Below are 6,993 nucleotides of genomic sequence, written 5' to 3'. Positions count from 1 at the left end.
TATTAGCTTACAAGGGAAGGTATGACAATCATTACCCCAAATATAGACTCCTCAAGGAATAAGGCAACTTCCCCTGTCTTTATTTCCCCCAAGCATTCCCAAAACATAACCCCCTTCCTAAGGCTCCTCTAATCTTCACAGATTATAGTAAATATAAATTTGGTTATGTGATTTTTCAGGAGGGACAGCTTTCTTCACAAAAGGTCTTTCCCTTTCAAGGATCTGTACAATTAGAGTTATTTGCTATGTTACAAGTCTTCTAAAACTTTCCCACTACCCCATGTAATATATTTTCTGACAGTGCTTATGTAGTCCAAGCTATACAAAATCTAGCTTTTGCAACCTTCCAGCCTTGCCATAATCTCCTTGATCTATTACTTTTCTCATTACAACTACTGCTTGAGCAACGCTCTGCCCCTTGGTATGTTCAAAATCTATGCTCTCATACCAGTCTTCCAGGGCTTTTGGCAAAAGGCAACGCTACCATTGACAGATTGGTAATGAATGCTACCCTGACAGATTGGTAATGAATGCTACCCTAGATCCTATCCTAATACAGCAAGCCAGGGACTTAACATGCCTGCTTCCACCTTTCTCCCCAGGCTATACATCAGCTCCTACCTACTTTGCTGATTCAGACCTGCAAATGTTTGGTCCATGCATGCTCTCCTTGTGCCCCCCTTTTACCCTTGGGGCCATTACCACCTGCCAGGACCCTTCCCAGAGGACTTGGCCCTAACAAGATCTGGCAGATGGATGTCACTCACTTTCCTTCCTTTGTCAAGCTCAAATATATCCATCATATTATTGACACCTATTGTTAATGCAAGGGCAAGGCTATGCTTATGTCTTCCCAGATAATGTTCCAACCCCCATTTGGATCCCAGTCCAAAACATTAGAGCTGCCTGCGATAGAAAGCCTCCCTCAACAACCACCGACCCCAGAAATGGTGGCCCTCACCATGGAGGAAGCAGCGCACCTCTCAACTACCAGGAGATCGACCTGGCATTGCAGACTGTGAAAGCAACCAGCTCCAACAGCACACCCCATAACCTGGGGCAACCTTAGACATCTCACTTCACAAGCAGAGACTGTAGCCAATCAAACCCTCAAACTAGAGGGAACACCTTGTCTATTTCCTTATTATGTGTGCCATCATTACTGCTAACTCTCCAGCATTAGCAACCCCCCCTTAACCCTCACCAACCCATCAACCTTACTTGGCAGATTATCAATGTGACCAATGGAGAAGTGATAAACTCCACATCAAAATTTACCCCCAAAAAACAAACATGCCTCTACAAACAATGAGCCATTGTTCCTTACCCTTACCAACCTAAAATTGGCTTTTATAAAAGAAAAAGGGGAAGATGTGGGAGATAGACTTGAGCTTAAAGTCTTAATGACAGCCATACAACAGGCCCAAGGCAACAGCCTGACCCCTAGAGCCACAAGGAATGCCTTGTGACAATTGCTCCCGTTGGCTGATCATGAGACTGAAGCCTAGAGCTCACCACTCCCTAATCACCACCCTTGAGACTCCAAATTGCAACACTTAGATATTGCAACAGCCTGGGTCAAATAGTTCCCAGGAATCCAGACCCCATACAGGAAACCAGAAACTAAGTAACCTGAAACCTATTATGCTAAAAAGGTGTCTGGCTAGTGATGTTATGATAGTACACAGCCCTGCCAAAGATCTGAGCTGTAACTTCTTGATTGGACCCCTACCCCTATATAAGCTTGTGCCCTTCTGCAATAAAGTGGATCTGTGTCACCAAAACTGGTCTCCTGTGTCTGAATGCAGTTCCGATGACACAGTCTCCTCACCAGCCCTGGGGTTCAGGACAGGGCAGAAGCAGCGATGATCAGAGACAGTGCCAGATGAGCAGAAGAGCGGCCTCAGTGCCAAGTGAGTGGAAGAGGGGCCACAGCTTGTGGCAGCAACGAGGTGTGAAGGGCAGTGCCCAGGTGATTGGAGACAGTGCCCAGGAGGTGGTGCCTGGGGGATCAGAGGCAGCGCCCAGGAGGCAGCACCTGTGTGATCGGAGGTGGCACCTATGAGAGTGGAGGAGTGGCACCTGAAGACAGCATTGGGTGAGCAGAAGAGCAGCTGTAGGTGGCACCCAGGGTGAATGGAGAGCAGCCACACAGAATGGTGACACTAACCTTACTGGATGTTTAACAGCCATACCTTGAGGCTTATACTAATCTGGTCAGAGGGACATAAAGGACAGTTTTTCCTCCTTGCCCTCCAAGTTCCACTAAGTTACAGGGGACTATGGAACATCTCTCAAAATGTCATGTAACTGTGGTGAGTCATCTGCCCTCTTGTTCAGGGAGGCCATGGAGACTCCACCAGATGGACTTGAACCCATGTCCAGTCTACAAAGAGGAGGGTCAACTCAGAGGAAACATTTCCTCCATGCTTCCAAGTGAAGCCAGCCGCAGTCGAGCAGGACCTTTGACTTATCTTCACATAAATGGAACTGGTAAAAGAAAAGAGACAGGGGCTCATCCCAAGCCCATGTGACCCCTCAGGAATAGATCCTCAAATGACCTTAACAGTAAAAATAGGGGGCTGGGGAGATGGCTCAGCAGTTAAGAACACTGGATGTTCTTGCAGAAGACCCAGGTTCAAATCTTAGCACCTACATGGCAGCTAACAACTGTCCATAATTCCAGTTCCAGGTGATCTGACAGCCTCTTCTGTCTTCTGTGGGCACTGCACAACACAGGTACACTTACCCACATGCAGGCAATACATGCATACACATAAAATAAAAATAATAAAATATTTTTGAAAAAGGAGTAAAAATAAATTGGGTTTATTTGGCCCAACTGTATGGTCTTAAACACCCAAAAGGAAAGTATAACCAAAGATTAAATTGATCAATATATTTCTTTATGAATTCAAAGGATTACACTTCCCAGACATTAGACTTAAATACATAAAAATTGTTATTTAGACAAATATTTTTCATTGATGATTTTGTTTCTAAGCAGAAAGTGCTGCTTAGATGTAAGACTTCAAACTTTGGTCTGCAATACTGTAGTGCCCACCTGTAGCTAAGGGAGACAACCCAGTATTGTTCTAAAATGATGGCTAAATTTGTTTTCTTCCCCTGCGTCCCTGTTCAGCATGGAAGAAGCCAGAGTGGTCTGTGTCCCAATTCCCCACCCTCATTTTGAGTAACCTCTTCAGAGGATGGTGTGATAAGAATAGGAGGTAGGAATTGGCTATGCAGTTAGGGTAAAAAGACACCAAAGAAAAGTAGCTAGTGTCTATGCTAAAAGTCAAAATGTCCTTGAACCTCTTAGCAATATACTCTGTTCCAAAGGCCAAAAAATATCAAAAGTATTTGGGATGTCTTATCTAAAAGATTTTAGGGTTATCTCTTCAGAGGGGGGAATGTTAAAGTAGCAAAAAGCCCCCTCCCCCCAAAAAAACAAAGAGTATACAAAGTTGTCAGAAAAAAGTGATCAGGAAATATGGGAGGAGTTGGAGGGAGTGGACATGGATTTGATCAAAACACATTATATGCATGTATAAAATTCTCAATGATTTTTTTAAAAGTTAAAAGAATAAAACATACATCCTGGTTTTTTTTCTTTTTAGGCAATTATACTTGAAATGGTATTTTCACTATTTAACTTTACAGTCTAAGTTTAACCAATAAAATAAGGCTCTTAGATTACAACCTTTTCCCAATATTATTTTAACTCAGTAATTTACTTATATTTTGTATTGAACCTCAAACCTCTGCCACGATCCCTGTAATATGTGCCAATATTCATTGACATTGTCTACTTTGAAAATAAATTCCTCCTCCTATAGCTCACTTCATTCTTGGAAGTAAAACTGATATATTCTTAAGTACATGTTATTTCCTATAGTAACTATCTGTTGAAGGCTCAATTATTGTGGATGTATGATATATAAATATATGTCTGCATATATAATGTACATCATTTCTTTTTATAAGTTGTTTTCTATTTTCTTGTCTGTATTATCATCCAGATGTTGTTGTTGCTTTGTGTACCTGGATAGCAGCATCCTCACGGATTAGTGTAGGTGTGATTCCCTTGCTTTTGGAATAAACTAGCCAAGAGGAACCCATATTTTTCTATGCTTTAAACTAGTTGAGTACTATTTCTCTTCATAGCACTCTGTATCCTCATTTTAAAGATTTTTTTTTCAGTTCAGGAAAATAATCTTTGTACATTTCTCTTATATTTGTTCTGCCCTATTTTATTTCCTCTTTCACTACACAAACAACTTCAGGTATAGTTGAATTTCCTATTCATCCTTCATTTCTCTTAACCTATATTGAGTGTTTTTAGGATAAGTTTCTTTTATTTCACATTATTTGCAATATCCTACAACTGAATATTTTAATATGCTATTTGTCACACTTAGCTTTTAAATGAAGATATTTTATTTCTCAAAGTTGGCATATGTTTAATTTTTCACAAAAGCCTATTTTATTAGAGATATTTTGTATTTTGTTAAGCATAGAGAAAACATCATGGAGCTTTTTCTTCCTATATGATTTCAATTAGCTTGATAACATACAGCCATTTTCAAACCTAACCCAATTTCAGTCATGCATTGTAAAATTTTTACACCTTATTTTCAAATTAACAATATGAAGAAACCCATTATTGGTGGCATTCTAATGTAATTGAAGCACAGAAATTATATTTTTCATTTGAGAATAACTAGACTAAAATAAGGGGCACTTAGAAAGTCTTAATGAAAAAATAACAATTCCAATTACACAAATGGATAATTCTCTTACTATGTCTTATATTTCATTCAACTGATTTTAGATAGTATTTGTATAAATTTAATGACTCCTAATATAGTCAATGTGTTAGGGAGAATAAAGGAAATAAAAATAATCAGAGTGTACTGGTTCCATTTTTATTGATTGTGACCACACTTTAGAGATGGGAATCCATCATGGGGGGGTGCAGGAGTGGTGGAGCAGAGCAATTCACATTATGGCAGAGAAGCAGCAGAGAGAAGGAACATGACATTACATCATGAATCCTTCAAGGAATTAATAATCTGTTAGTTAGGTCAGAGCTCTCCTTGTTGGTTGTCTCTCAAAACAATATCAGAAATGAGTCCATAGGTATAATTCACAAATCTAGGCAATTCTTTTTTATTTGTATCTTTTGATTTATCATATTTTTATTGAATTGTTTTAATATATTTTTTAACTTTTTATTTCTTTAATGTGTATCAGTGTTATGCCTGCATGGATGTATGCGCATCCCTGTTATGCAATACCTGCAAAGGACAGAAGAGTACATTAGATCTCCTGAAATGGGAGTTACAGATAGTTGTTAGCTGCCATGTTGGTACTTGGAATTAAGCCTGGGTCCTCTGCAAGAGCAAGGCAGTGTCTCACTATAGCCCCAGCTGGCCTGGAACTAGCTATGCAGACCAGACTGGCTTTGAATTCATGGAGTTTACCTGCCTCAGCCTTCCAAGTGCTGGACTAGCACGCCAGGCTTTTTATTGAATTTTTGTGATTTTCATACAATATAATTTTAGGTCTCCTCTCCTATATGCACCTCCTTTATTGCCCCATGCCCAAATTCTTTTACTCTGTTATATAAATATATTTTTATTAATATATTTTATTTGTTGACTTAAACTCTATATATAGTTTATCTGTATATATTTTATGGCCTACAGAGGGCAACTTGTATCTCCAAATATCCTTCCATCCACTGGAGCCCAGTTAACCTTCCAAGAGTCCTTGGAAGCTGCTGTCTCTGTCCCTCCCAGCAGCCATCTGTTGCTACAATTTCCTTATGTGGTGTTGGAATTTCTTACCCTCATCCCCCTTTCTATGCTGGGGCTTTTTTTCTAGTTTGAGGTTGCATGAAACTTGTGCATGCTATCACCATTGCTATGAGTTTATATGATTAAATGACCACCAGTCTAGTAAACTCTGCTCCACTGAGACCATTCACCACCTCTTTAATTGGATTTAAATTCTACTTCCTAGAACAGAACCCAATCTTGGCATTGATATAAGGTGTGATGGTTTGAATGAAAATGTCCCCCATAGGCTCCAAGTATTTGGACATTTTGTCTCCACATGGTGGCACTGTTTTGAGAGGTTTTAGAAGGTGTGGCCATCCTGGAGGAAGCACGTCACTGCGGGTGTACTTAGAGAGTTCTTAAGCCTTGCTGGATCTCCAGTTGCTCTCTTACTTCCTGTGCCAGCGTGATGATTTGGGAGCTTAGCTTCTGCTGCTCCTGCTCCTGCCACCTCCAGCCCTTGCCTCCCTACCATGATGGACTGTAATTCCCCTGGACCCATAAGCTCAAATAAGCTCTTCCTTCTATAAATTGTTTTGTTCCGTGTTTGTATCACAGCAACAGAAAAGTGACTAATACATAGGGCTTAGAAATGTGAGGCTGGACAGGTCAAGGGCCATAGGTGAAAATCTAATTCAAGTTTTCTACTGAATGGTTATCATATTAAACTGACTCTTAATGACTTATTGTTATACCCATAGATTAATGCATCTTTCAGCTCTCACTAGAGAAAACTTCCTTATGTAACAGATGGTGATTAACACAGAAACCCACAATGGACCAATGTACAGAGAATATAAAGCTAATCTAGTCACTTCTTAATCCAATCAAAATTGATTATCCCACCTAGACCCAGAATATCTTAGAGGTACAATAGAGAGATAAAAGAAACTGAAAATACACCCTTGGACAATAATATGTAAAATTGCCATTAGAAAAGAAATGCTGAAATATTTGATTATGTGAATACAATTATCTAGCATCTGTCTTAGAAAATCAACATAATCACTGAAAAGGTATAAAGACTGTACAAAGTACTGTAGTAAATTTATCACATATATTTATTGTCTCCATTCTACTTTGAAATCAAAGGTAGACTTGGTGTTCTGTGTATTCAAAGGAATATATCTCAGGTAGTCCATTATTGGAA

This window comes from Nannospalax galili, unplaced genomic scaffold (genome assembly GCF_000622305.1).
Source record: "Nannospalax galili isolate Female #2095 unplaced genomic scaffold, S.galili_v1.0 scaffold386, whole genome shotgun sequence".
NCBI lineage: Eukaryota > Metazoa > Chordata > Mammalia > Rodentia > Spalacidae > Nannospalax > Nannospalax galili.
This window is presented reverse-complemented; position numbering follows the sequence as displayed.